The sequence below is a fragment of the Nomascus leucogenys genome, chromosome 8 (genome assembly GCF_006542625.1).
Source record: "Nomascus leucogenys isolate Asia chromosome 8, Asia_NLE_v1, whole genome shotgun sequence".
NCBI lineage: Eukaryota > Metazoa > Chordata > Mammalia > Primates > Hylobatidae > Nomascus > Nomascus leucogenys.
This window is the reverse complement of record NC_044388.1, coordinates 76,906,834-76,934,677: the sequence shown is the minus strand read 5'-3', so window position 1 is coordinate 76,934,677 and position 27,844 is coordinate 76,906,834.

Genomic DNA, 27,844 nt, shown 5'->3' with positions numbered 1-27,844 from the left:
GATGACCAGCACAATGACCTGCCTTTGGATGGCCCCCAGGGGTCTGAGCAAGAAGTGGGGCAGCCATGACCACAAGGGACAGTGGCCCTGAGAACTGGACTGTGTAAGCCTGGAGGCTTCCTGTAACATGTAAGGGAGGTGGAGGGGCTGCTTGTTGACCATGGACATGGGTGGGCAAACTGGTTTTATTATGGAAAGCATGCAATGGTCCTTGCATCCCAGGAGCTGTGGAGCAAGCCTCAGGCCTGTTACTGATGAGTGGGGTGAACAGGACTAACACCCTTGGTTTGAAGTGGAGTGGGAATCTACCCCGGGGCAGCAGACTAGACTCAGACACCGTCAGATGCACTAGGAAGGAAGGAAGGATGCACCACGGGAAGGCTGGGAGGGAGGTTGGCAAGAGGTGGCAGAGGCCCTGAATGTCACACTAAGGAGCTAATCCTGACAGCACTGGGGTGCCAGTGATGGTGAAAGCAGGAAAAGACCTGGCATGACATGGGCCAGTTGCACCTCCTGGAGTGTGGCCCTTGGGAGGACCCTTCCACAGCATGGGTGTGGCCACTCAGGCTGCCTGGTCTTCCACACAATGGCTGCTGTCTGTTGGGGGCTTTCTCTTCCAGACTCTATGCTAGATGCTTTACAAGTATTATTTTATTTCATCCTCACAATAATCCTATGAGGCAGATATCTGATCCATCCCCATTTAACAAATGAGGAAACTAAGCAGAGGGAAGTTAAGTTGCTTCTTAAAAAGCCCAAAGTCCCCCAGCTGATGACAGCAGGACCATCAAGCTCCTAATTCACCTTTTCCATCAAGACACCTGGGCCACTCGATAACACTAGAATGAAAGCTTTGAGTAGTCACCTGTTCCCTGCTCTCCCATTGTACAAATGGGAAAACTGAGGTGAGGGAGCTTGATCAAGGTCACTCGGTAAGTTAGACGTGGACCTGGAAGCTGGTCCAGATGTCCAGGTCAAGGCTCTCCTGACTCCTCTCAGGGGTGGTTATGCCTGGGGATGCAGCAAACAGGTGGGATACCTGGACATGGTGCTGGCCAGAGTCCAACCCAGCACGTCCACCCTTGCCCAGACCTCAGCCGTCAGTACATTTGTGGGCAGAGCCCACAGGATCCTCCTGAAAACACCATTTCTTGGTCACAAGCTATTTTATGATTGAATTTTTCAAGATGTTTATTATGAAATGTTTTTTATATATACAAAACAATATTTGTAATGCATATATTCATTGCAAAACATGATAGTAAAATTAGCACCCATGAGCTCACCATCCACTTTTGGAACTAGAACTTTCCTGGTACTTTTGCCTGTGTCTGGGTACCTCTTTCTTACTCTAGCCCCTCGCCTCCCCCACAAATGACCACAACCCAGGTTTTGGTATTTATGATTTCCTGGCTGTTTTGTAATAGTTTTAGCACATATATTCATATTCCAAAGCCATAACTTATTTACTTTTATTTGCATTTGAACTTTATAAAAAAAATACTGTTTGATATTACAGTAAAATATTCAGTCTTCTGTAAATTACTTTTTTTCACCTAACGTTGTGTCTAAAATTCATCCATGTTGATGCCTGTAGTTTAGTTCATTCATTTTCCCTGCTGTGTAATATCTCACTGTGTAAAACACCACATATTATCTATTCTTTTGCTATTAGGCATTTGGTTTGCTTCTAGTATTTTGCTATCATGAAACGCCACTATGAACATTCTTGGTCATGCCTCCCAGGGCGCATGGAAGAGGTTCTCAAAGACGTACCTAGGAGTGGGGTTGCTGGATCATATGACGTGTGCGTATCGAACCTTACAAGTTAAAGCCAGATTAGGAAGGGCTCCCACCTTCGTTGTGTGGTTCTCTGGCTCCTCCACCTTGCGATCGCTCTCTAGCGCCCCCTGTTGGCAGAGGCTAAGAGCGTCAGTAGGCCAAGCAGAATATTAGTGTCCCAGCCTTCATCATAAAAGGCAAATTTAGAGGGCATAGGGTTAGAGATGAGAGGCATAGCACCTAATTTAGAAATATGTGATCACTGCGCCAGTGAGTAAAAAAAAAACTGGGCCAATGTGTCTTGAAGGTCACCAGCTTAAAACCTCTGCAATGTGGCCTGACTTCTTACTGATCTCCACTTTGTACCCTTTGCTCTTGCCACAGGGAATGTCTCCTCCTTCCCTAAATGCGGTGCTCTTCCACATTCATTTATCCTTTTCTCTCAATCTCAATTTTCTTTCCCACCTGGCACACTTTGCTCCCTGTTGCTGAAACCCCATTTCAAATGCTGCTTCCTTCATCATTTTTTTCTGATCTCTCCAGCTGGAGGTAATAAAGATAACCTTCTCTTGAGTTCCCCAGCTCCATATCTACCCTCTCTCGGGGCAACAAGCAGTGTTCACTTAGCATCACTGTTGTTTGGTCTATGGCTCATCTCCTCAATCAGAATTTTATTTTAAGAAAAGCAATGCAAGTAAGGGCATAGAGGAAATAATCACTCATATCACATCACTGACACTGACACAACTTTTAATATATCCCTTTCCAGTTTCCCTGTGCACATACATTGGTATATGTAGTGCACATGTAATGTTGTATCTATTTGTTTTAAATATAAATGGGATCTCCCTGTGACACCCATGCTGGAGTGCAGAGGGAGGATTATGGCTCCCTGCAGCCCAATCGCCTGAGCTGAAGTGGTCCTCCTGCCTCAGCCTCCTGATTAGCTGAGACTACAGGCACGTACTACTGTGCCCAGCTTTTTTTTCCCCCATTATTTTGTAGAGAGGAGTTCTTGCTATATTGCTTAGGCTGGTCTTGAACTCCTGGCCTCAAGCAATCCTCCTGCCTTGGCCTCCCAAAATGCTGGTATTACAAGTATGAGCTACTGTGCCCAGGCTCCCAGCCTGTTTTTCTTTTTCTCCCTTTATTAGGTCAAACTAATTTTTTCCTATGTTGTTTCACAACATCACAATTGTTAATGGTTATCCACGTTCCATTGTATATTAGTAATAGTTATAAGTGACAGAAACTCAACCTAAAAGAGCTTAGGCAAAAAGGGATCTTTGGGCAGAGGCTGCTGGGGCATCTTGCAGAAACCAAGGTTAGAAATGCTGGGCTGTGGGGACCTGGAACCTGGGTGCAGATGCCCGAGGCACTGGTGCCTGCCTGGGCTTCATTCTTTCCCCTCTCCCTCAGCAGACTGGCTTCCTCTGCTTTTCCTCTCCATGTGGCAGAAAATACCCACTGACCGTACCCAAGCTTTACATGTGACAATACAGCCACCCAAATAGAGACTGACCCTATTTTTCAGGAGCTGGTTCCTCCTGTGGAACAAGGGGGCAGGGTCAGATTCCACTAGCATGCTGATCTTTAAAGGACCAGGTAGCCTGTGTAGGAAAGGGATCCTGGGAAGATAATTTCACAGTAAGGTTTTAGACTGCTTCCAAATAACTGCTACTGCAGTCATCTCGTGTATTAGCACATGAACCTCTCCTTAACTTGAATTATTTTCTTTGGACCAATTCTTGGAAGGGGGATGACTGGTTCATAAAGTTTGAACATTTTTGTGATGTTTGATATTATTGCCAAATTGATTTCAAGTAGTTATTCAACTTCACTCCCACCCGACAGCGTTGTGCGAGAGAGCCTTTCGTTGTGCCATTGAGAGCATGGGGCATTATGGCTTGAAATAGATTTTTAAAAATTATTTTAATAATCGTAAAAAGAGATCTCGTAATTTTTATTAGCATTTTTCTGGTCACTAGTAAGGCTGAAGACTTTCTCGTATATTTGTTTTATTGGAGTACATTCCGTTTTGTGAATTGTCTTTTCCTGGCTTTGCCCATTTATCGAGTGGACTGTTAATCCTGTTCAGATTTAATTGCCCCTTCCTTTTGTGTGTGCATTGCACTTTCTCTACCTTCCTTTCAGGGTATGAATAGTGGCCTATCTCGTATTGTAGTTATTTGTGTCCATGTCTGATCTTTCTTACTGGACTGTGAACTCCTGGTGGGCAGAGCCAGGCCTGGGCTCCAGCCTAGCATGGAGACTTGTTCTAGTAAAGTGCTCAGTGATGGCTAATTGGGTAAAATGAGCATATGGTTTCAGTCTGCATGACCTGAAGTGAGTGTTCAGCCTGAGGGGTGCTGCATATAGGCTACGAGGATGTAAGAGCCTGGACTTCATTCATTCAGTCATTCAGCAAATAGTAACTGAAGATCTATTGTGTGCTGGGGTCGGAGGGCACTGATGAACAAGCCTCCCTGGAGCTTACAGGACAGTGGAGGTGGGAGAATTCAACAACTATTGCACAGCTACAGACAAATCCTACTTCTCCCAAAGAGTTCCAGAGAGTTCTATGAACTCTGATGGAGAGGAGAACAAATCTAACATTGTCTAGGGAAGTCATTGGCAAACCTTTTCTGTAAAAGGCTAAATAGTAAGTATTTTAGGCCTTGCGGGCCACATACAGACTATGTCACATAGCCTTCCTTGTGGTTTTCTTTCCTTTTTTAAAAAAATAGTTCTTTAAAAATATCTTTAAAATTCCTAGCTAAGGAGCTATGCAAAAACAGCTGAGGGCCTGATTGGATCTGTAGGCTATAGTTTGCCAACCCTGGTCTAGCCCCTAGAGTCATAGAACATCAGAGCTGGAAGGGTCAGCTCCCTCATTATTGCACAGGTGCGGAAACTGAGTCCCAGAGGGCAGAAGCGGTGTGTTGGGTCCCCTTGCTGATACCTGTGCTGAATCAGGCAGTTGAGGACTTTGCCTGGGTCCTGGCATAGTCCACTCTGTTTGTTTCTTGGAGCAACCTACTCCTGGCAGGTTTGTGCCTTGGCTGGTGCAGAAGATTAGGAAGTGGTTGGTTCCCAGAGCACAGGGCTCCCTCCCCAAGGGCTGGTTCCTGTCTCTTCCAGCATGGCAATTCTTTGGCCCCATGGCCTCCTGTTGAATTGGGGTTGGGGGTGACAGAAAAGATGGAGCAGCAGCATTATTAATTAATGCTTGTGTGTCCCAAGGCTGAGAATTTTGTCGCGTGTAGAAGCATTTCCCTTATTAAAATTGATTTTTGCAGTAAAGGTGACATTCTTTTTCAACTGAATCATGTATGGGGCAGTAAATACTAAAAATAATTGCTTCGTCTCTCCCAGGCTCTCTCTCCTGACCAAACACACACTCAGCAACAGACAGGGCCCAAAGCTGCTTGTTCCATCTCTGGAGGCTTCCATGGGTGCAGGGACTGGAGGGACAATGTCAGCTCCCCATCCCTCCCCTCACTGTGCAAAGGGAAGCAGGTCAGAGGGTGCATCCTACTGAGCTTCAGCCGGGGGTCCCTCCAGGGCTGTCATCTCTGCTCTTAGCAGGCTGTTCCCCGCAAAGAACAGCCACTGCCACTCCCCACCCCCCACCCCAAAACTGTGTCCTTAACATCTCCCACCATGGGAGTGTCTTGAAACCCCAGCCAGGATGGGAAAACTTGCAAGCGCAAGGACGCAGGATTTGACTGATAACCAGATCTTTAGCTAGGGGTCTGCCAGCAGTGTGACCTTGGCAAGTCTCTGCTCCTCTCTGGGTCTCAGTCTCCCCTTTGACACTAAGGGAGGACAGATCTTACTGTTCCTTAGAGTGTTAGTTTCCGGCAGCCTGTGATGTGGTTGGCTTGGGGTCACGTTCAGCCCTGAGGACCTTCAGAGTGCTCCTGGGGGCTCTGGGCTGCCCTCAGTCAGCTCTGCCCTCCTCCTGGCTCTATGGTCCCTTTGGTCTTTGCTTCTGACTCCCCCCACCCCCTGCCAACTCATGCTAAACTGCTGATCCCAGCGCCCTCCCCTCCAGGCCTGGAGGCTGGCATCCCCTCCGGGAATGCCTCTTCCCTCTCTTAACAGGGCTGGCCCTGCCAGCACTTCATCACCACATTTCCTCTGCCCTTCTTGCAGGGGGCAGCAATGGTGGTGTGAATGTATATGTGCAGGTGAGTGAGCAGGTATGCCTGTGAATATGTGCCTGCATGTGAATGTAAACCACTGCATGTGTGTGAGAATCTGTGTGTTGCGTAAATGAATGAATGGATGAGTGGGTGTGCAGGTTATATTGAGGACAAAGCTTTTTGTTTAGTTTGGCTGTTTCAAGCAAACCAAGACCTTTGTTTATTTCCACATACCTGTACACACATGGGTATGTGCACACACGCACACACAGACAGAGCTTCAAGGATCCAGCTTTAAGAAAATGCCTGCCTAAAACACCCCCACTTCATTTCTGTGGTCAACCCCATTCTTAAACCCCTTTCTTTGGGCAGTGCATCTCAAGCTTTACTGTGCATAGGAATTATCTGGGGATCTTGCTAAATTGGACTCTGTTTCAGCAGGTCTGGGGTGAGACTTGGGATTAATTTTTTTGTGTTATTTTGAGATGACTGTGTCATCTAGGCTGAAGTGTAATGGCATGATCATGGCTCACTGTAGCCTCGAACTACTGGGCTTAAGCGATCCTCCCACCTCAGCCTCCTGTGCAGGCTGGGACTACAGGCACACGCTACCATGCTCAGCTAATTTTTTAACTTTTATTTTTAGTAGAGGCAAGAGCTTTCTATATTACCCAGGCTGGTCTCGAACTCCTGAGCTCAAGTGATCCTTGCGCCTTGGCCTCCCAAAATGCTGGGGTTACAGGTGTGAGCCACCATGCCTGGCCGAGAGACTCAGGGTTTCCAACAAGCCACCAGCTGCTGCTGCTGCTGTTGCAGGTCTCCATACCAACTCCGAGCGGACAGAACTTTGGGCACAAGGCTCTAGATCAGTGACTGGTTGGCAAACTGTGGCCCATGGGGCAAATGTGACCCAATATCTGTTTTCGTAAACAGAGTTTTATTGGAACCAGGATTGGCTACAGAATTTGTGGAGCCCAGTGCAATATGAAAACGTGAGACCCTTTGTTCAAAAATTATTAAGACTGTCAAGACAGCAACGGCAGAGAACTAAGCTAGGCACAGGGGTCCTTTTAAGTGTGGGCCCTGTGCTTGCACGGGCTGAACGCCCGTGAGGCTGGCTCTGCCTGGAACAGAGCCACGCCCATTTGTTCATGTTGAGCAGTCAGGACAGAGGCCACATGGCCCATGAAGCCAAAAGTTGTCACTCTCTGGTCCTTTACAGAAAAAAGTTTGCAGCCCCTGTTCCAGATCACTGGCTCTCACAAACTTGGCTGTGGGTTGGAATCACCTGGTGAGATTTTACAATGCTGCTGCCTGGGGGCCTTCCTCAGAGATTCCGTAGCTGGTCTGGGGTGAGGCCTATGAAGGTGGGGACAATGTGGGGAAGCAAAAGTTGAAGCTGCTCAGGCTCCAGGCTGACCACACATGCCCAAACTTCAGTCAACACTGAAGATCCTAGTTAGAAGCCAGTAGCTTCCCGGAGGCTCTGATAACAAATAATCTGTGAACCCCTGCTAGAACTACAGTCCTGAGGAATTTGGGTTCTTTTGGTATCTTCTTGGAGGAAACATGGAGTCCCTGAGAGCCAGACTAAATTCACTGATGCCAGGTCCTTGCGGGGACCAACCGTCCTGGTTTGGAACTCATGGATTTCCTGCAAAGCAGGGCTTTCCCTGCTCCAACGGGGACAGTCCTCAGGAAACTGGGCTGGGTTGGGGTGGGATGGGGGTGGGGGTGGGGGTGGTGGACGGGCCCAGTACCGCTGGGTGTCTCTGATTTGCCCAGGAGAGAAAGTGTAGGTGAATTCTGCAGATGTCCACCTCCAAGTCCTCTTAGGTTGATCTTGTTCATGGTGCAACAAGTCAAGGGCTGTGAACACCCAGGGGATCCACAAAGCTACATTCTGGCCAGTTACAGACAAAATCCCCAAATGCCTATCTTAGAGTGATAAGTTATTCTTGACATTAACCCAATTACAGTCTAGGTTTTGAAACGCAGAGGAAACAGACTCTCCTAAGATGACCAGCTTAACCAAACAATTGATTTCCAACTTGACCACGCATGTAGGACAGTAGCCAATGAGCAGAAGCAATGATGCAGCGCCCTAGTCAATCTTTTCCTTCCTTCCCTGTGTTCTTTTATTTGATCCCCTTCTTCCTTCCCTTCTTCAACACCTGTCAATCTCCATATCATGAAGAGCATTGAATGGGATGATTTGAAGTTTCTACTCAATTCCGCGGCTCTCAAGGAGTCACTGGAGGTTTTTGGATGGGTGGGTGAAGGGCTCAGGGCTTTGGGCACTCACTCTCCAGTGGTTTGGGCCAAGGCTCTGAGGAGAACACTAGTGGCCTCCATGAGGCCTGTTCTAAGAGGCGGTAACCGCGGTGACAGTAACAGGAGCCGACACTCACATGGCTCGTATGCTTCAGGTCCATTCACTCACAGCCCTCTTCAATAAGTGCTATTATTATTCCCATTTCAGTGATGCAGAAACTGAGACATGGAGCAGTTAGGAGGCTTGTACAAGGTTACACAGCTACTAAGTCAAGATGAGATTTGCACCAGGCAGTCCAGCTCCAGGGTCCATACCCTTAGCCTTATGTTTTCTAGCCTCTCAGAGTGCAAGGGGTGCACAGTGAGGCATTTGGGAGGCCCAAACAGGGCTTGTGACTGCTGGGATGTGGGGGTCATCATGGCTTGGGCTATGGAAGATAGCAGGGCCATTTGATTTGGCCTCCCAAGTTTCAGAGCCTGCCTTTAGCCTTTTTCTAGAGCAGTGGACCAGGGACAGAGTGTCTGGACGTCATTGTACCTTTGTAGTCCACCAGGAAATCTCAGCACATCTAAGTTCATCTTGCAAATGAGAGTCAGAAACAGTTTTACCTGTAGGAAACATGGCTCTCTTCTACATGTGCAAAATGTAGTAACAACCAGGTGTTCATTGCAGACTCGTTGAACTTGCAATTTTATTCTGTTTCCCATTAATATTTATTTTGCCATTTGCCATTTGTTCACTAAAAAAAAAAAAAACCTCTGCTCAAAAGTAGACAAGCAGTTGCAAGCACTAGTGTTTTAAGGAAAATATATAAATACAAAATTTAAATTCAGAAAATTCTCCCCATGAACTTAATGTTATTCTCATTATTTGGAAGTTGAGAAATGATGAACCATTGAGTGGGATGACCCCATCCAACTCCCAGAGTAATAGAGCTGACAGAACCGTGCCATCTGTCTCTTTCCCTCTGATGCTGGAAACAAGTGTAACCTTGAACTCCCTGGTTCTCACACACTGTGGGTAGAAAGGAGGTTATATTAATAATAATAACTTAAAATCTGCTAGATCTTCAGCCATCTTGAAATGTCTCCAGGTTGTGCCATGAGAGGGTCCCACATATGCTCACAGGCTTCTTGTGTTTGCCACCTCTGGCTGCCCGCTGATGTCTGTACTCTTTGGTCCCATGAAATAGGCGCCTCATCCCTGTGTCTGCTGCTAATGTCATCTGTGGCAAAGTTGAGTCCTTGTCTAAAGTTATATAAAGGAAAATGAAAAATCTTATGACAGGCCAGGCGTGGTGGCTCATGCCTGTAATCCCAACACTTTGGGAGGCCGAGGCAGGCGGATCACAAGTTCAGGAGTTCGAGACCCACCTGGCCAATGTGGTGAAACCCTGTATCTACTAAAAATACAAAAATTAGCCAGGTGTGGTGGTGGGCGCCTGTAGTCCCAGCTACTCGGGAGGCTGAGGCAGGAGAATCATTTGAACCCAGGAGGCGGAGGTTGCAGTGAGCTGAGATTGTACCATTGTACTCCAGCCTGGGTGATAGGGCAAGACTCAGTCTCAAAAAAAAAAAAAAAAAATCTCCGGACTCCTCAAACAACAACTTTTTCTTCTCCTTTTCCTTCTTCTTATCCTTCTCCTTCTCCTCCTCCTCCTCCTCCCTTCTTTCTTCTTTCTCCTCCTCTTCCTCCTCTTCCTCTTCCTCCTCCTCCTCCTCTGCTTCTTCCTCTTCCTCCTCTGCTGCTTCTGCTGCTTCTTCTTCTGCTGCTGCTGCTGCTTCTGCTGCTTTTTTTTTTTTGATGTGGAGTCTTGCTATGTTGCCCAGGCTGGAATGCAGTGGCATGATTTTGGCTCACTGCAACCTCCACCTCCCAGGTCAAGCAATTCTCAAGCCTCAGCTTCCTGAGTAGCTGGGATTACAGGTGTGTGCCACCGTGCCTGGCTAATTTTTGTATTTTTAGTAGAGACGTGGTTTCACCATGTTGCCCTGGCTGGTCTCAAACTTTTCACCTCAAGTGATCCACCGACGACAGCCTCCCAAAGTGCTGGGATTACAGGCATGAGCCACTGTGCCTGGCCTGTCATGAGATTTTTAATTTTCCTTTATATAACTTTAGACAAGGACTCAACTTTGCCACAGATGACGTTAGCAGCAGACACAGGGATGAGACTTGTTATGCAAAAGGGAAGCTTAAACCTGAAGGCTGAGTCCTTGCAGCCCTCTCTTCCAAATGAGTAACTATTACTAAACTTATCCATCCCCAGAGGAAGGTAAAAGGCTTCAGGCATCTGCAAAGGGCTGCCCCCACAGATCATTCGTAAGTAAATGCTTTGCTGGCCTCTATAAACAAGGACATGCCAATTGTAACTCTGGGTCAACAATCTAGGTCTAGCTCCTAAAACTCCACACTGATAGTGTCTATTACAAGCTTATCTTCCCAGGTGCAGAACAAAGTCAAGACTCATTTCCTCTACCTACCCAGAGACTGGGTAATTGATTCTTCCTTTACTTCCTTTTTTCTTTAGACATTCACCATGTCTTATGTAAAATGTAGATCTACTGGGCACTAACTGAAGTCTCACAAGAATGTAACTGTTTACCTTACTGCCTACCCTACATGCCTTTCCCCCCCTTCAAGGAAATGTACAAATCCTAAACCTCCTGAAAACCTCTTTGGAAAAACAGTCACATATGTGTCTGTGGCTCATGTTTTCTCCTAGATGCGCCCTAAAGCTGGCTTAAAAAACCTCAGTGATTGAGACTTTTGTCTCAGTTACTCATTTCGGTTGTCAGTTACATATCTTAGTGTTCCCAAACATGATCCTGAGAGATGCTATGGCTTATAGTAGCAGACTTCTGATTTTTAACTGGGTGTATAGCCACCTGGAATGAAGAGGACATTCCCTAGCCTCCCTTGCAGCTAGGTGTGGTTATGTGATTAAATTTAAGCAAATGAGATATAAGTAGACATTGTGTATAATTGTTAAGGAAGTGCCTTTAAAAGCAGGAAGATGGCCGGGTGCAGTGGCTCCTGCCTGTAATCCCAGCACTTTGGGAGGCCGAGGCGGGAGGATCATGAGGTCAAGAGATCAAGACCATCTTGGCCAGCATGGATAAACCCCATCTCTACTAAAAATACAAAAATTAGCTGGGCGTGGTGGCACGCACCTATAGTTCCAGTTACTTGGAAGGCTGAGGCAGGAGAATTGCTTGAACTCAGGAGGTGGAGATTGCAGTGAGCTGAGATTGCGCCACTGCACTCCAACCTGGTGACAGAGCAAGACTCTGTCAAGAAAAAAAAACAAAAAACCAGGCTTGTCCCTTGCTTTCTGCTTGCTGGAGTGCAGCTGTAATGGCTGGAGGTCTGGCAGCCATCTCGGACCATGAGTTGATTTTGGTAATGGAAGCCATGCGTGGTATAGTAATGAGACAGAAAGAACATGGGTCCTTGACCCTGTAGTATGTCATACCAGCCCAGTACTTCTAACTGCTGGACTTCTTGAAAGTAAGAGAAGGGTAAACATTTTATCTTGTTTAAGAGACTATTATTTGGGGTTTTTCTTGTAGGATATAATAAATTCCTCTTCAAAGGTTTTAGCCTGTGAATTGTTAAGTACAATGAGTTCTGAGATCCTCTCCAAAGAACAAATATATCAGTATGTTTAGCTGTTATAAATAAATTTTTGGTGCTGCAAAAGAAATAGCACTTGAGCATAAATTTAATTTTCTCAGCAAGGCAATTTTTACTTCTATAGAAAGGTGCAACTTGCAGATGGAGCAATGGCGAGAGCACAGCTGAACAAGGGAGGGGAAGGGGTTTTTATTCCTGACACAGCTAGCCCCTACTGCTGTGTTGTTCCCCTATTGGCTAGGGTTGGATCACACAGTCTAAGCTAATTTCTGATTGGCTATTTTAAAGAGAGCAAGGGTATGAGTCAGAATGGTGGGGTGAGTAGTTTGGTGGGAAGGATGGTTACAGAACAGGTGACTCAGGATGAGTCAGGATGGAGCAGGTGACCAGGGGTGACTCGGGTCAAAGCAGGTGACCAGGGGAACAGATGTGAACTACTGATTAGAACTGGAGGGAAAGGCGTTTACTGAAACTAGAGGCAAGAGGGTGAAGAGAACCAGGAAGTTAAACTTTAAAATGGAGAATGAAGAATAAGAGAGCTGACCATACTGACGTACTGATTCTTTGAAGAGAAACTTGGAGTTCACTATGTCTAACACAGCTTCCCTGTTCTTTTTCTTCATTTTAAAGTTTAACTTCCTTGTTCTCTTCGTCTCCTTGCCCCTAGTTTCGGTAAACGACCTCCCCCTAGCCTGTATAACCTGCTCCGTCCTGATTCACTGCTGGTCACTTGCTCTGACCTGAGTCATCCTGAGTCACCTGTTCTGTAACTGTCCCTCCTGCCAAACTACTCACCCCACCACTCCAACTTGTACGCCTGCTCTCTTTAAAATAGCCAATCAGAATTAGCTTAAACTGTGCAGACCAACCCTAGCCAATAGGGGAACGACACAGCAGTAGGGGCTACCTGCATCAGGAATAAAAACCCCTTCTCCTCCCTTGTTCAGGTGTGCTCTTGCCATTGCTCCATCTATGAGTCGCACCCTTCTATAGAAGTAAAATTGCCTTGCTGAGAAAATTAAATTTATGTTCAAGTGCTATTTCTTTTGCAGCACCAAGAATTTATTTCTAACATTCTTTTCCTCAAAGTTGAACCTTGCCTCAACAAGTATTGATGCCAAAATGGAACTGCATTCTCAGTCCTCCTGGCTTGAGCCTCACTGTCTAAGCTGAAGTGAGGACAATGTGCCCCTCCCCAGTTTGGTTGCCCATGGTTTTACCTGGGTCCCATAGCAAAGTTCCCAGCTTCCCAGTTCAGCCATTCTTTTTTCCTTCTTTTTCTCTCCTAGCAATGCATTATTCCAGGGCATTTCATACTTTAATCATGCAGGAAGTGTGTTACAATGCAGATTCTGATTCATTAAGTGTGGAGGCAAGGCTGGAGAGCCTGCATTTCTAACAAGTTTTCATCTGATGTTGCAGGTACTGAGTACTAAGGTATTATAAAACTCACTGTAAGCTTGCAGACATGGACCATGTGGGAATCTCTGTTTCCACAATGCTTGGCACACAACAGATACTCAGTGTATGCCCAATGATTGACTGAATAATAGGCAATTAGCATGCCAGATGCCAAGAAGTCCTGCAGGAAAGAAACCTGCCACTCTGTTTACTATGCATGTCTCAAGTTTATTTTAATTGGAACCCTATTTTCAGAAACACCTACTAACATTTTATAGAAATAGTGCTTTGAGAAAGCCACTTTGAGAGACCCTGGTCTAGGATAGAGTCTTAGCTGACCCAATAATTAGAATGAGCTGATTTCTGTACGAGAATCTCAAACCCAGGGTTCTGTTTGGGTGTCTGGTTCAGCAATTAGGAGAAATTGTTTTAACTCATAACTTCCTGTACCCCTGAGGGACTGCAGACTCCTTGAGGGGACATATTTAAATACAATTAAATATAGGAGCTGTTGCATTTGCTAAGGTGCTCAGTTTTCCTCTTTCCCTGGCAGTGCCCAACAGACCTATGACCCCCTCGGGGCACGAGAGCCTGAGTTATTTGCCAATTAGCATGATCCTGTGGATTTGTTGAAATGCTTTTGTTCCCAGGCTGAGGCAAGGAGGAAGTCTGGGAAGAAACTGAAGGAGGACTTGGCTCTAGTTAGAAGCTGGTGAAAAACCAAGTTCCCCTCAGGGAACAGTGTTGACTCTATCAAGCCCTGGAGCTTTTTTGCCGCAAAAGAAACCTCCTGGGCTCTGGAAACTCTGCCTTTGTCAGCTTCAAGGGAAGGGAGACAGCTGGGAATTGATGCTTTGTCACGGTTCTGTGGGAGCGTTCTCAGAAATGCAGGCCCAGCTGTCTGTCCAGGAACCCCAAGAATGGCCCAAAGCCCCCAAGGAGGCGGCTTTACAGGATCAAGTCAAAGGCTTTACATAGGCTGCATCCCTTTAACTAGAACTTGGGCACCCAGCCCTTCATCCTCATTTTGGGTCCTCCTAACAACAGTTCTTGGTCTACAGGAAGATCTTACTCAACATCCTACTCTGCATGTCAGAAGACACAGCCCCTGTGAAATACAGGTAGAGAGCCTTAAAGAGAAGGGCAGGCATTCTTTAAAAAGCCACAGAATGAGATTTTTTTAAAAAAAAAGATTAAATGAAAAGGGAATTGATAAGAAAAGGAAACACTGTCAGAGAAACTAAAAATGTAATCACAGAATGAAAACCCACCGCTAATCCCTGGGTGAGATTAAAGAACAGAATTGGTACCGTAAAATATTAAATCAGTGCTGTAGAGGTCGAGGTCGAGAAATCTCATCAAAAATGCAGAGAAAAAGATACAGAAATTTAAAAGACAGGAGGAAAGTTTATGTATATGGAGACCAGGGAGCACAGAAGCACCAAGCCGACATTTGGTGATCCTGAGGGGTGAGACCAGAGAGAAGCCATCATCCAACAGGTAAGGGACCACCATGCACACCCTGAGTGTGCAGCTCACTAGAGATTGATATATTCCAGGACAAAATGGCTGGAAATGGACCTCTAGCTAGACAGCCTGCAAAAATGTTTGAAGAATCAGGATTTTTAAAAGCCTACAAGTATATACACAGAATAAAGAAGAAATCTACTAAGGAAGGAAAATCAGACTGGCTTCAAGCTCTTATTGCCCTCAATTTGGATAAAGAACGTCTACAGAGTTTTCAGAAGAATAGAGAAAAAGATTGTGATTCAGTCATTTGATGTCCAACCAAGGTACTTACAGTGTTTGAAGTCTCAGGAAAGATACCTTCAAATATGCAAGGGTTTAAGAAATATGCCACACTGAGCCCTTTTTAAATAAGGAACTCTGAGAAGTATTTAAAATTGTCAAGAGATGAAGCACATTTAAGAATCAAGAATAGGGAAGCCATGAAATGACAGGGTGCAAATGCCTGCTAAACAGAGAAAAGTCTAAAGAATTTAAAAAGTGGCTCAAAATTTGAAAAGTTAGAAATATTCTCAAGAAGAAGCAAAGAGAACTTGGGAAGTATTGATGTACTCTTGATTAATAGTTTGAAAAAATTTGTGAGTTAAAGAATGCTTTTGAAAAGTTAAAATAACTGGCCGGGCACGGTGGCTCATGCCTGTAATCCCAGCACTTTGAGAGGCCAAGGCGGGTAGATCACGAGGTCAGGAGATCGAGACCATCCTGGCTAACATGGTGAAACCCCATCTCTACTAAAAGTACAAAAAATCAGCCAGGCATGGTGGCAGGCACCTGTAGTTCCAGCTACTCGGGAGGCTGAGGCAGGAGAATGCTGTGAACCCAGGAGGTGGAGCTTGCAGTGAGCCGAGATTGGGCCACTGCACTCCAGCCTGGGCAACAGAGTGAGACTCCATCTCAAAAAAAAAAAAAAAAAAAAAGTTAAAATTACTATTTGTAGAATTCTAGACAGATAATGTGCCATGTATAAATACACATAAAATGAATTACAATAAATAGTATATAATTATATAACATGTGCAATATGTATACACACACACACACACAGAGGAAAAGATAAAATGCCAAGAATATGTGGTCACCATACCAAACAGCAAACACTGGAAGAAGCAAGAAAGCATTAAAATAATTTTTGGGTAATAGATATAATACTAATAATCTATTTCAACAATGAGTGTAAATGGGCTATATTCCTTTATTTTATGACAAAAATTCTCGAATTGTATGCTTCCTACAAGAGAGGCTTTCAAAATAACGTAAAACAGTAATGCAAAAAGCAAATAGGATCCAGCAATTCCTCTCCTAGGTGTGTACCCAAAGCGATTGAAAGCAGGGACTCAAACAAATACTCATACATCAGTGTTCATTGCTGCATTATTCACAGTAGACAAAAGGTGGAAGTGATCCAAGTGTTCATCAGCAGGTCGCTGAGTAAACAAAATGTGTTATATATGTACTAGAGAATATTATTCAGCCACGAAAAGGAATGAAGTTGTGATACATGCTAAAACACAGATGAACCTTGAAGACAGGCTAAGTGAAATGAAGTAAGACACAAAAGGATGAATACTGAAGTACGTAGAATAGGAAAATTCACAGACAGAAAGTAGATTAGAGATGACCAGAGGCTGGAGAGAGGGGAAATGAGGAGCTATTGCTTAATGGTTAGAGATTCTGTTAGGGAGAATGAAAAGTTTTCGAAATAGTTGTAATAGTTGCAGAACACTGTGAATGTAATTAATGCCACTGAATTGCAGACCTAAAAATGGTTAAAATGGTATATTTTCCCCCAATAAAAAAATATATGAAAGTAAATGACAGGCAAGGTTACATCAAGCACATATAAACATAAAGACAGCAGGAGCCCTAATATTAATTTCAGGCTAAGCAGGATTCAAAACCAAACAGATTCAATGCAACAAAGAGGTTTTATTATTTATTTATTTATTTATTTATTCTTTTTTTTTAAAGCGATGAGGTTCTTGCTGTGTTTCTCAGGCTGGTCTCCAACTCCTAGCCTCAAGCAATCTTTCTGCCTTTATCTCCCAAAGTGCTGGGACTGCAGGCATGAGACACCATACCCTGGCCTTAAAGAGCTTTTATTTCAATAAAGGGTACAGTTATTTTGAATATATAACAATTATAAACCGTTATGCAATAAGTAACATAGCATCAAAATATATAAAACACATATACACATACATACACACCTCATTATCATTATCTAGGAAAAAAATAACAAGCTTGCCTAATTAAGTAAGAGACATTTTCCCTTTTCCATCTTCCCTTTCTTTGCCCCAACAAGAGAGAGGAAGCACAGGGTAGAACCGAGGGGATTGTGAGGATCAGACCCCCCCTACTAGTCCTCCATACCCATTGAAATCAGGAAATTTTCATCAATACTTTATTACCATCTAATCCTCAGATTCTATTTGCATTTTGTCAAATGTCCCAATAATGTCCCTTATGCCAAATGTCCCAATAATGTTCTTTACATCAAAAAGAATCAGTTCAGAATGATGTGTTGCCTTTAGTGATTAGTTTCTTGTCTCTACAGACTCCTTCACTTTGGAACACTTTCTTCATCTTTCTTTGACTCTCATGACATTGACACTTTTGAAGATTACAACCCATTTATTTTGTTTAATATCCTTTAATTTGGGCCTGTCTGACATTTCCTTAAAGTTAGATTCAAGTTATGTGTCTTAACTAGGAACAACACAGAAATGATGCTTCTGTGACCTTCTCATTGCAATCTTGCAGGTGGCTCAGGATGCCGATTCATCCCATTGTTCATAATGTTCATGTTGATAACCTAAGTTGATAAACAAACCTTGTATCTGCCAGCATTCTTCATTATAGTTTTACTCTTTTCCTCTATGTAATTAATAAGTACTTTGTGAAGAGATACTTTGAGAGTGTGTATCCCATTCTTCATTAAACTTTTATTCATTTATTTATGTCAGACAGTCTCATGATTTCCTGTTTTATTCAATAAGTTATGGTTTATTGCTATCACTATTTATCTTAGTTCCCAAATTGCCTCTGATATGGTGTTTGGTAGCCCCTTTAAGCTGATTCATTTTTACATGTTTCTATCATTCTTTAAGCTACCTTGCTTTCTAGAATGATAGTATATTCCAGGATATCTTGCACTTTCTCTATCTAAACTCTGGAGTCAGCCATTTCTTTAGGGAGCTCTTGTTCCTTTTAATGGAGAATGTTGTTTAGAAGCCAAGACCTGAACACTAGGTGTGCTCATTGCTATTGGGGTGTCACTACCCCAGGCCCTTTCAGTGGACATTAAGTTGATAAGCCTGCTGTTTGCCAGGATTCTCCATTGTAGTTTTATGCTTTTCCTCTGAAGATGTGTGTATACATATATCCCCTAATATATATACACTTACATCTATATTTCTATATCTATCTCCATATTTTGAAATCAGTGAGCTCACACCAACAGCCCCAATTCTAGTCCAATATCAGTAGATTCATTCTAGTTCTCTTATTTTCTATATGTTATAACTCCCTTCCCTGAAAGAAATATCATTCACATTATCCCTGATACAGTCATCCCTCAGTATCTGGGGTATTGGTTCCAGGACCCCCCACGGATGTTCAAGTTCCTTATCTAATATGGTATAATATTTACATAGAACCTATGCACATCTTCTCATATGCCTTCAGTCATCTCTAGCTTACTTATAATATTGAATACAATGCAAATACTATGTAAATACCTGTTATACTGTATTGTCTTTTAATTTGTTATTTTTAAATTATTGTTATTTTTTGTTTTTTCCCTGAATATTTTTGATCCACAGTTGGTTGAAACCATGGATGCAGAACCCATGAATACAGAGGGCTGACTGCATATTTACTTATTTGATCAATCCCCTTTATGTAATCAACCTCCAATTGCACCTTTTTCCCTGTGCAGATGCCCTCCTCACCACACCTGAGCACCAGTCTGCCCTTCCCACCTGGAAGCCTTCTTCATCCTGCTGGATTCTGACACCCTACACTGGGCATCCCCTCTTGAATGTTTTCCTCTTATTCTCTGATGCCTCACGCTGTTTGCACGCCTCCACCCCAAACCAATATTCTCCTCACCCCACAGTCAGGCTCTGCACTCCATGTCTGGCAGCACCCCTGCACAATGCCCTTGGTGCTCCACCTGGGCTCTGACGGCCTGCTTCCAGTTACCAAGTCTCTCCCTCACCCCTGTAGGCACTGACCTTTCTTGGCCATAGCTACTGGCTTTTGGAGGAATAGAAGGGAAGAGCTCTAACAAGTTTAATAAAAAAGAAGAAAAATCAAAAATTTAACATAGAGAATAATAAAGAAGAAATGTGTATACAGACACATGAAATTTTTTAATGAGAAAAGAATGTATAAAAATGGTCAAAATGAATAATATAAGAAAACATAAATGGCAAATAAATTGGCAAAATGTAGCCAAATCATAATAGATCTGAAGAAACCAAGAAAGTTATTAAAGAGTTGCATTCGGAAAAGGAAGTGGTTTTATGGGTGGATTATTTTAAATCTTTAGGAAATAGATAACTTTCTGGGAAAAGTACGAAATGCCTATGATCGTATTTTTGAAAATAGCATAACTTTACACCAAAAACCTGAGGATGAGATCCCAGAAAACTATAATCCAATTTCACTTGTGGCAGGAAGCGAGTGGGACTTTTCCAATTGCCTCAGAATGAGTAATTGATACCCAAAGCAGTAGATCTAAAGAAAGCCACTGGACCAGTTTGAGCTCTCCAGAGAAACAGAACAAACAGGATATGTGTATATGTATATGGAGAGAGTTGTTTCAAGGACTTGGCTCATGGGATTATAGAGGCTTGGAAGTCCGAAATGTGCAAGGTGTGCTGGCAGGCTGAGACTCAGGGAAGAGTTGTGGTTCCAGTGCGAAGGCAGTTTGCTGACAGAATTCCTTTTTGCTCAGGGGAGGTCAGTCTATTTTTTTATCTTTTATATTATCTTTATTCAGGCCTTCGACAGATTGGATGAAGCCCATCTCCGTTACAGAGGGTAATCCGCTTTACTCAAAGTCCATGGATTTAAATATTAATCTCATCCAAAAAACACCTTCACAGAAATATCTGGAATAATGTTCTGCCAAATATCTGGGCACCACGGCCCAGCCAAGTTGATACATAAAATTAACCATCACAGCCACTTGCAAAGAAAGCCAAGAAGCATCAGAGGCCCAGGCACCTACATCCGGATTTCTTAGGAGCTGGCTGCACAGGCTCCTTCCACCTCCTCCTCATTCCAGCAACCTCCCCAGCTCCAGACAGAGGACTGAGAGGGAGAAGGTACTTGACAGAAATCTGGATCAGGGACTGAGGGGAGGGTGTGCTCCCCACTGGGCAAGCCAGGACTGCAGAGGATCCTTCCTAGAGACTTGGGGAGGCTGCAGGAAGTCTTAGATCCCATTTGTTTGTTGGGTATTGGTTGAGCTGTGAAACCTGGAGCCTGAGCCCAAGAAGAGGGGCTGAGATGATGGCAGTGTGGTGGGAGATCGCTTGGGCAGTCTGGCAGGCATCCCCAGGAGTTTGGGGCAGGTGTGGGGTGGTTGCTGTATCCGTTTCCTAGAGATGCCATGACACATACCGTAGACTGGGTGGTTTAAAGGATAGAATTTTCTTTTTTCTAATTTTCTTACAGTTCTGAAGGTTATAATTCCAAGGTCCAAGTCACAATAGGATTAGGTTCTTCTGAGCCTCTCTCTGTGGCTTGTAGGTGGCCACCTTCTACCTCTGTGTGCACATTGTCTGTGCTCTGTGCTTCTTGGGACCTAATCTCTTCTTATGAGGACACCAGTCAGGCTGAACTGGAGCCCACCCCAGTGAACTCACTCAACCTTAATCACCTCTTAAAAGACCACGTCTCCAAATACAGTCACATTCTGGGGGTTAGGACTTCAACAGATGAATTTTGAGGCAGCACAATTTAGCCCATAGCAGCTGTGAACATAGAGAACAGTGCCTGTTTCCCCTGAGGATTCCTGAGGGCTGGAGACTGCTGGGCAGCCTGTGCTGAGAGAGCGGGTGAGGACTTTGGTGTAGTGTGCCTGGAAGACTTGGATGTGGGGGTTGCCCTCCCAGATGGCTAAGGCCTTCAGGGTGTGCAGAAAGGGCCCTCCGTACTCTATGTGAAGGAACAGGTGAAGTGCAGGAGGAACGGAGGCTCTGGGGGTGCTCAGGTGGCTGGGCCAGACAAGTGGGTGCTCCAAACAACCAGGGGAATGGCGGGCATGAATGGCTGCTGGGCCAGCAGGGAGATGGGACTGTCTCCCAGAGCAGAGCTAAGCAGTACACCAAACAAAGCCAGTACCTCACCCTTACCACAGGGGCCAATCGGTGGAACCATTAGCTACAGACAGAATGGACTAAGCCAAAGTGAGTGCTCCTCACTTCACTGGGTGCTCCTCACTCCCAAGAGCTATCCAGTTACATAAAGTGACACTGGCAGTAGGGGCTTGAGCCTTGAAAATGAAGGGGGACAAGGAAGAGATTTTCTCAGCAGCAGAAAAAGTCCCTCCCTCCCTTCACTGCTCCCAGGGCCGAGCTGGGGGCTGCGGGAGCAGCGAAGAACTTCCCACTGGGAAATGCGACTGGAGTATTTTATTAAACAAAAACAGCTCCCATTATTGCTAATTGCTTTACATAGTTTCCCATCTCTGTGACCATCCTACAAAGGGGGGCGGGAGCTTGGGGCTCGGTGTGGTGAAGCACAGCATCAAGTCTACACAGCTGCTGTGTGACAGGACTGGGCGTCAAACCCAGCTCTGTGCCATGACAAGATGACATGGCCTGAGAACAGAGCACAGGCTTTTAGCCACATAGCTACAGTGTTTGGAGGCTCCTTATTTCTGGACAAAGTAGGGTCTAACTAAACTAACCAAATGATGTCAACCTTGGGGAGCAGCGCGTGTGCGCATTCTCATGTGTGCGTGTGTGTGTGTGTGTGTGTGTGTGTGTGTGTGTGTGTGTGTGTGACTTCCCTGGTCACAATGTAATGGAGGTTTCTAGATAATGAAATCTGATGCTTCTTTTTACACGGTTTCCAGGCCCTGTGCTCACTCTGGGCAAGTCTAGCATGAAGCCGCTGGAACAGAATTCTTAGCTTCTGAGTAGGGATCACTGAGTCTGCTGCTGTGGAGTCTTTGACCTGGTTATTCATGGATGAACCATCCGTTTCCCCTTTGCTCTCATGGCTCAAGATGGCAAAAGCTTTCTCCCACCCTTGGCCACCTTTCCCTTCCATTGTTGTGGCCAGGTGGCTGCTGTAGCTGCCTGTTCTTTAGGGATGGCACCCCTGGAGTCAGAGAGTCTGTCCCTGTCATCATTGCTGTTGAGACGGAGGTGGTGAAGCAGCTCTTCTCTGGCATTGCCTGTCTGGATAAAGCAGGCACTTGACTTGGTAGCTCACACCTGAGAGACCTAGGGGACCTGTCCTTCCTGGGGACTTGGTGAGGGGGAGCAGAACAAAAGGCTGGTGGAAGCCTCGGGGGTGACTGTACCCTCCCCCATCCTGAAAGCCAGCCTGGCCTCTCAACAGGGGCCTGAATGGCCCTCTCTCTGCTGAATGTGATAGAAACAGGGAGACATGCACAGAAGGAGCTGTTTTCTCAACCCTTGTAGATGGAACAATATATGCAAAGACCATCCAAGTCACCCCCAAGGGAGGACTAAAACTTCTAGGTCACTGTTGGTCATTGACACATCACTGACCATCCTGCTTACACTGTACCCCAGCAGCGGCTTTCCTCCTCCCTTGGCTAAATGCTCTTCTCTTTCAGTTGGCATTCATGGGGCTTATGCATAAGTAGGACTCAGGCCTCCTCCCAGTGGTCGAAGGTGAGGGTGGACAGGGAGCACGTGTCCCTTAGAAGTCGCTATTCCAACTAGGGGCAGAGAAATGAAAGAAATCCCAATGCTGGTAGTTTCTGGGGCTCACTCCCAGTGCAGAGAAACTGCTCTGGCTAGGGGCCTGTCACAGGAGCCAGAGCTGGAAAGAAGCTCTGAATGTTAGAAATCTGGAGGAAAGCACAACTTCAAAGAGTCTTTTTCTAAGAAAAGTCCCTTTTGCTGCCCACAGGGAGTCAACTGCAGATATGGTTTTTCAAAATTTTTATAGAAAGTCAGTCCTTCCTGTCTCCCTTCCTTGTCCCCAGGCCAGAAGCAAATAAGTATTTCCCAGAGAGGAGAGGGCAGCAAGAGGAGTTCTGTGATCTGGGTGGGGGTTGCTCACAGGCCTGAGTACCCCAGTATTCATCATCCCTTTCCTCTTGCTTTTGAGGATGTGCATGTGCTTCTTGCCTCATCACCCATTGATTCATACCTCCCCAGCTGTGCCTGCCACATGAATCAGATGGTGCCTTTGAATTCAGACAGCTCAGACCTAAAGAGCTGCAGGACATGGGCCTACCATGCCTTACCATGTTGTCTTTCTTGCACACTTTGTCATTGGTTGGCAGAATCTCCGCATCTCTTTCTCTGTCTCTCTTTTTTTAAAAAATCGCTTTATTAAGATATAATTTGCATAACACATGTCTTAGCCCATTTGTGTTGCTATAAAGACATACCTGAGGCTGGATAATTTAAAGAGATGAGGTTTATTTGGCATACGGTTCTGCAGATTGTATAGGAAGTATGGCGCCAGCATCTGCTTCTGGCAAGGGACTCAGGCTGCTTCCACTCATGGCAGAAGGAGAGGAAGGGAAGCTAGCGTGCAGACTCAGATGGCGAAAAAGGAGGAGGGGCCAGCCTCTTCTCAACAACCAGTTTTCATGGGAACTACGAGTGAGAACTTACTGCTGTGAGAATGGCACCAAGCCAAACACCTTCCTTTTGGCCCCACCTCCAACACTGGGGATCACATTTCAATATGAGATTTAGTGAGGCCAAACAAACCATATCCAAACCATATAATCCACCCATTTAACAGTATGTACAATTCAATGGTTTTTTAGTACATTCACAGATGTGTGCAACCATCATCATAGTCAATTTTAGAATATTTTCATTATCTCGAAAGAAAGAAACCCTGTACCTTTTAGCTATTACTCCTCTATCCTGCAACCAGTGCCCCCCAGCCATAAGCAAGCAGAAATCTACTTCCTGTTTCTCTAGAGTCCCCATTCTGGACTTTTATAAGAATGGAAGTATATAGTATATTGTCACTTGTGACTGGCTCCTTTTACCGTGCATCATATTTTCAAGGATTATCCATGCTGCAGTGTGTATCAGTACTTCATTCCTTTCACACTGCTCTTGACGGGGGTGAGCAGGCTGACTGTAGCTCCATGGAGTGGAGGAATAGCTATAGAGACCTCCAAGTCCTGGCTCATGAAGAATCTTGCTTTGTATCCAGCCTTGGCATGGTTCATTTCAGATAAGTTCACTCACTTCCTCCTTAGGTGGTTGGTAAACTAGAGACCAATGTCTTCCCTTAACTATTAACAGACTGGGGCACATGGTCTTTGTACTCAGCAGACAGGCTTCTCTGCCTGAGGCCATCATCATCTTGTTCTTTCAAAAGGACAGCTATTGCTTCCAGGTGTTCTGAATGCCCTTATTCCTGCTATAAACTCATGCTGACCACGGAGAGCAAGCAAATACACTTGTTTGCATCCTCTGCATGTTTGTGAAGAAGCTTCTGTGGGGTTCTGTCTGAGCTCTAAATTCTTCCTGGAAGTTTTGGATAAGGAAACATTCTTGACATCCTTGCACTTGGACACAGTACTGCTGATGCTGTAACTGAAGTTTTAAACTGGTAATAGGTTGGCCTGGACTTTTTATTAATTGAAAGTGACCACAAATCCATATGATTTGTTCAAATGTCATTATGGGTCAGGAAGAAGAGATTTGGAAGAATTTGAAGATAAGCAATTGGACAAAAAACCCCACAAAACCATTTTATGTTTATGCCCTGCTGACTTCAGACTGTTCAATACAATGATTACACATTTAAGAACATAGAGGCATACATCCCATATAAATTTTATAATTAGTATTTAATTCAGTAGTATGTTAAAAGAATACTGCATTATGACCAAGTCAGCTTTACTACAGGAATGTAAAGGTGACTCTTTATGAATAAGTGCATTAATGCAATTTGTCACAGCAAGAAGTCAAAAGAAAATTTTTGGCAGTAGTTTGGAAACCTGTTCACACAAGACACTTTTATTTCCTTAGCATGGGTGCCACACAGAAACCAATAGGACAAATGCCATACCTGTCTGGGAGGGCTATTTATGCTGCTCTGATAGACTTATCCTTAGAGAAACTATCTTGTTTGTTTGTGTTGCTAAAAGGAATACCCAAGGCTGGGTAATTTATAAAGAAAGGAGATTTATTTGGCTTATGGTTCTACAGGCTGTACAGGAAGCTTACCTGCTTCTGGTAAGGGCCTTAAGCTGCTTCCCCTCATGGCAGAAGGAGAAGGGGAGCCTGAATGTACAGAGATCACATGGCCAGAGAGGAAGCAAGAGAGAGGGGAGGGAGGTGCCAGGCTCTCTTTAACAACCGATTCTGGTAGGGACTGGTAGAGTGAAAACTCACTATTGCAAGAACCTCATCAAGCCATTCATGAAGGATCGACCCCTATGACCTAAGCACCTCCCATTAGGACCCACCTCCAACATTAGTGATCAAATTTCAACATGAGGTTTGGCAAGAATTACACAAAAATGATGCTGGGTGCTTTCCATGTGCTCTATCAGAAAGTGCACAATGTCAACCCATCACACTGTTGTTGATTTAATTTTAATCTTCTCCTCCAACTTTCTCCACTGTGAAGGCACCATTTTCATTATGCCAGTTTCAGAGCATGTCCCCACAAATTAAATCATAAAATTAAATCATAATTTAATCCCTTTTGGAGGGAGTAAGACATTTAGGATTTAATTTTGTGCTAAAGAATAATAACAATACAAAAATAGCTATCATTGAATGACGATTTATTATGTGCAAGGCACTGTGCTATGCACTTTATGCATCTTAGTTGAATGCTGAAACCCTGTGAATTATGTACCATTATTATTCCCTGTTACAGATGAGGAAAATGAGCCAACTGTGGTGATGGATTTGAAGCAGGATAGATTACATGCTACCTATTCAGTCTTCTTGAGTACTATTTTTTTCCCCATTTAGTAAAAAAAAAAAAAGAAAGAAAGAAACTGTAAAAGAAATTAGCCAAGGAGGCTGGATGCAGTGGCTCATGCCTATAATCCCAGCACTGTGGGAGGCCGAGGTGGGTGGATCACCTGAGGTTAGGCATTGGAGACCAGTCTGGCCAACATGGCAAAACTCCTCCTCTACTAAAAAAAAAATACAAAAATTAGCCGGGCGCAGTGGCTCATGCCTGTAATCCCAGCACTTTGGGAGGCCGAGGTGGGCGGATCACCTGAGGTCGGGGGTTCGAGACCAGTGTGACCAACATGGAGAAACCCCATCTCTACTAAAAATACAAAATTAGTCAGGCATGGTGGCACATGCCTGTAATCCCAGCTACTAGGGAGGCTGAGGCAGGAGAATCGCTTGAACCTGGGAGGCGGAGGTTGCAGTGAGCCGAGATCATGCCATTGCACTACAGCCTGGGCAACAAGAGTGAAACTCCATCTAAAAAAAAAAAAAAAAAAAAAAATTAGCAGGTCATGGTGACACATGCCTGTAATCCCAGCTACTTGGGAGGCTGAGTATCACTTGAGTCCGGGAGGCGGAGGTTGCAGTGAGCCAAGATGGTGCCATTGCACTCTAGCCCTGGGCGACAGAGCAAGACTCCATCTCAAAAAAAAAAAAAAAAAAAGAAAGAAATTAGCCAATGAAGAGTTAAAAACACCAAATAGAAGTGGTTTAAGTTTTTCCTTGCAGCTCAAGTGATTCTGTTGGTGACAACTAAAGACCCAGAGGTTCTATTTGATGTGTTAGTAGATAATACACCTTAAAATCTGCAACCATTTAAAAATTGGGTTAAAGACATTTAAAGCCACCAAAGTTGTCAAAAATAAACCCCACAAAACCTCATTATTTCTACCCATGTTAAGTCAGCTAGTGAAAGGAAAATGAAAGGTAATGGCTAAGAATTACCTTTCCAAATGGCTCAGTCAAAGCCATTTGGAAATTTGCCAGTACAAGGGCCAACCCAAAAGAAACCTCAAATATAATCTCTTTGTACAAAGAAAAGAGACACCACAGGCATTATTAAAATATGAGAATTGGTGGAACCACTTCGATACTGGTCAAAAATCATGAGAATAACATATTTTCAAACATCCTACAGAAAGAAAGGCATGTATTATAAATTAAACACTATCAATCTTTGTTTCAATTCTTAATGAGTGTTTTTATCTGAGTTCGTTTTTATTAAATTTCCCTTGGGAGAGGAATGGTGGATTTACAGATCTTTTACTAGGGTCCATTTATTATGGGCAATTTGCTAAGGCCATAAATTTTGCAGTTGAATGACAATAGCGAGGAGGGAGTAGAGCAAGCAGTGGATTGAAGCTGGGAAGGAGGGCAGGATTAAAGGTGGCTTGCCCAGAAAACAGTTTTTACGTTTTGATATAGCTCCAAATGACCTGGGTTAAAAGTACCACGTTAACATGTCCTTTGAATAAAAATAGCCACATCAAAATGGACTGCTTCACTCAGATGTCTATCATAACACTCACTCTGGTTCAAAAAATTTATGATTCACAGGCTTAACAATAAACACACAGCTTTAGCTCCTTCTGAAGACCTGAAAGGTCATGGACTGGAATCCTGAGTTGTGAGGCCAGTTTCCTGAACCAAGATTCAGAGCTAGCCAGTGAACCTAGCAGACAGGCCAGCGTTCAATTCCCACTGAAGTTTGGCGTTCTCAATTCCTGTAACCACCCAAGGGGTTCACCTTGCCTGCTGCCTACACAGACTCGATTCATCAAGACAGGGGAATTGCAATAGAGAAAGAGTAATTCACGCAGAACCAGCTGTGTGGGAAACCAGAGTTTTATTATTACTCAAATCAGTCTCCCCAAGCAGAGTTTTTAAGGATAACTTGGTGGGTAGGG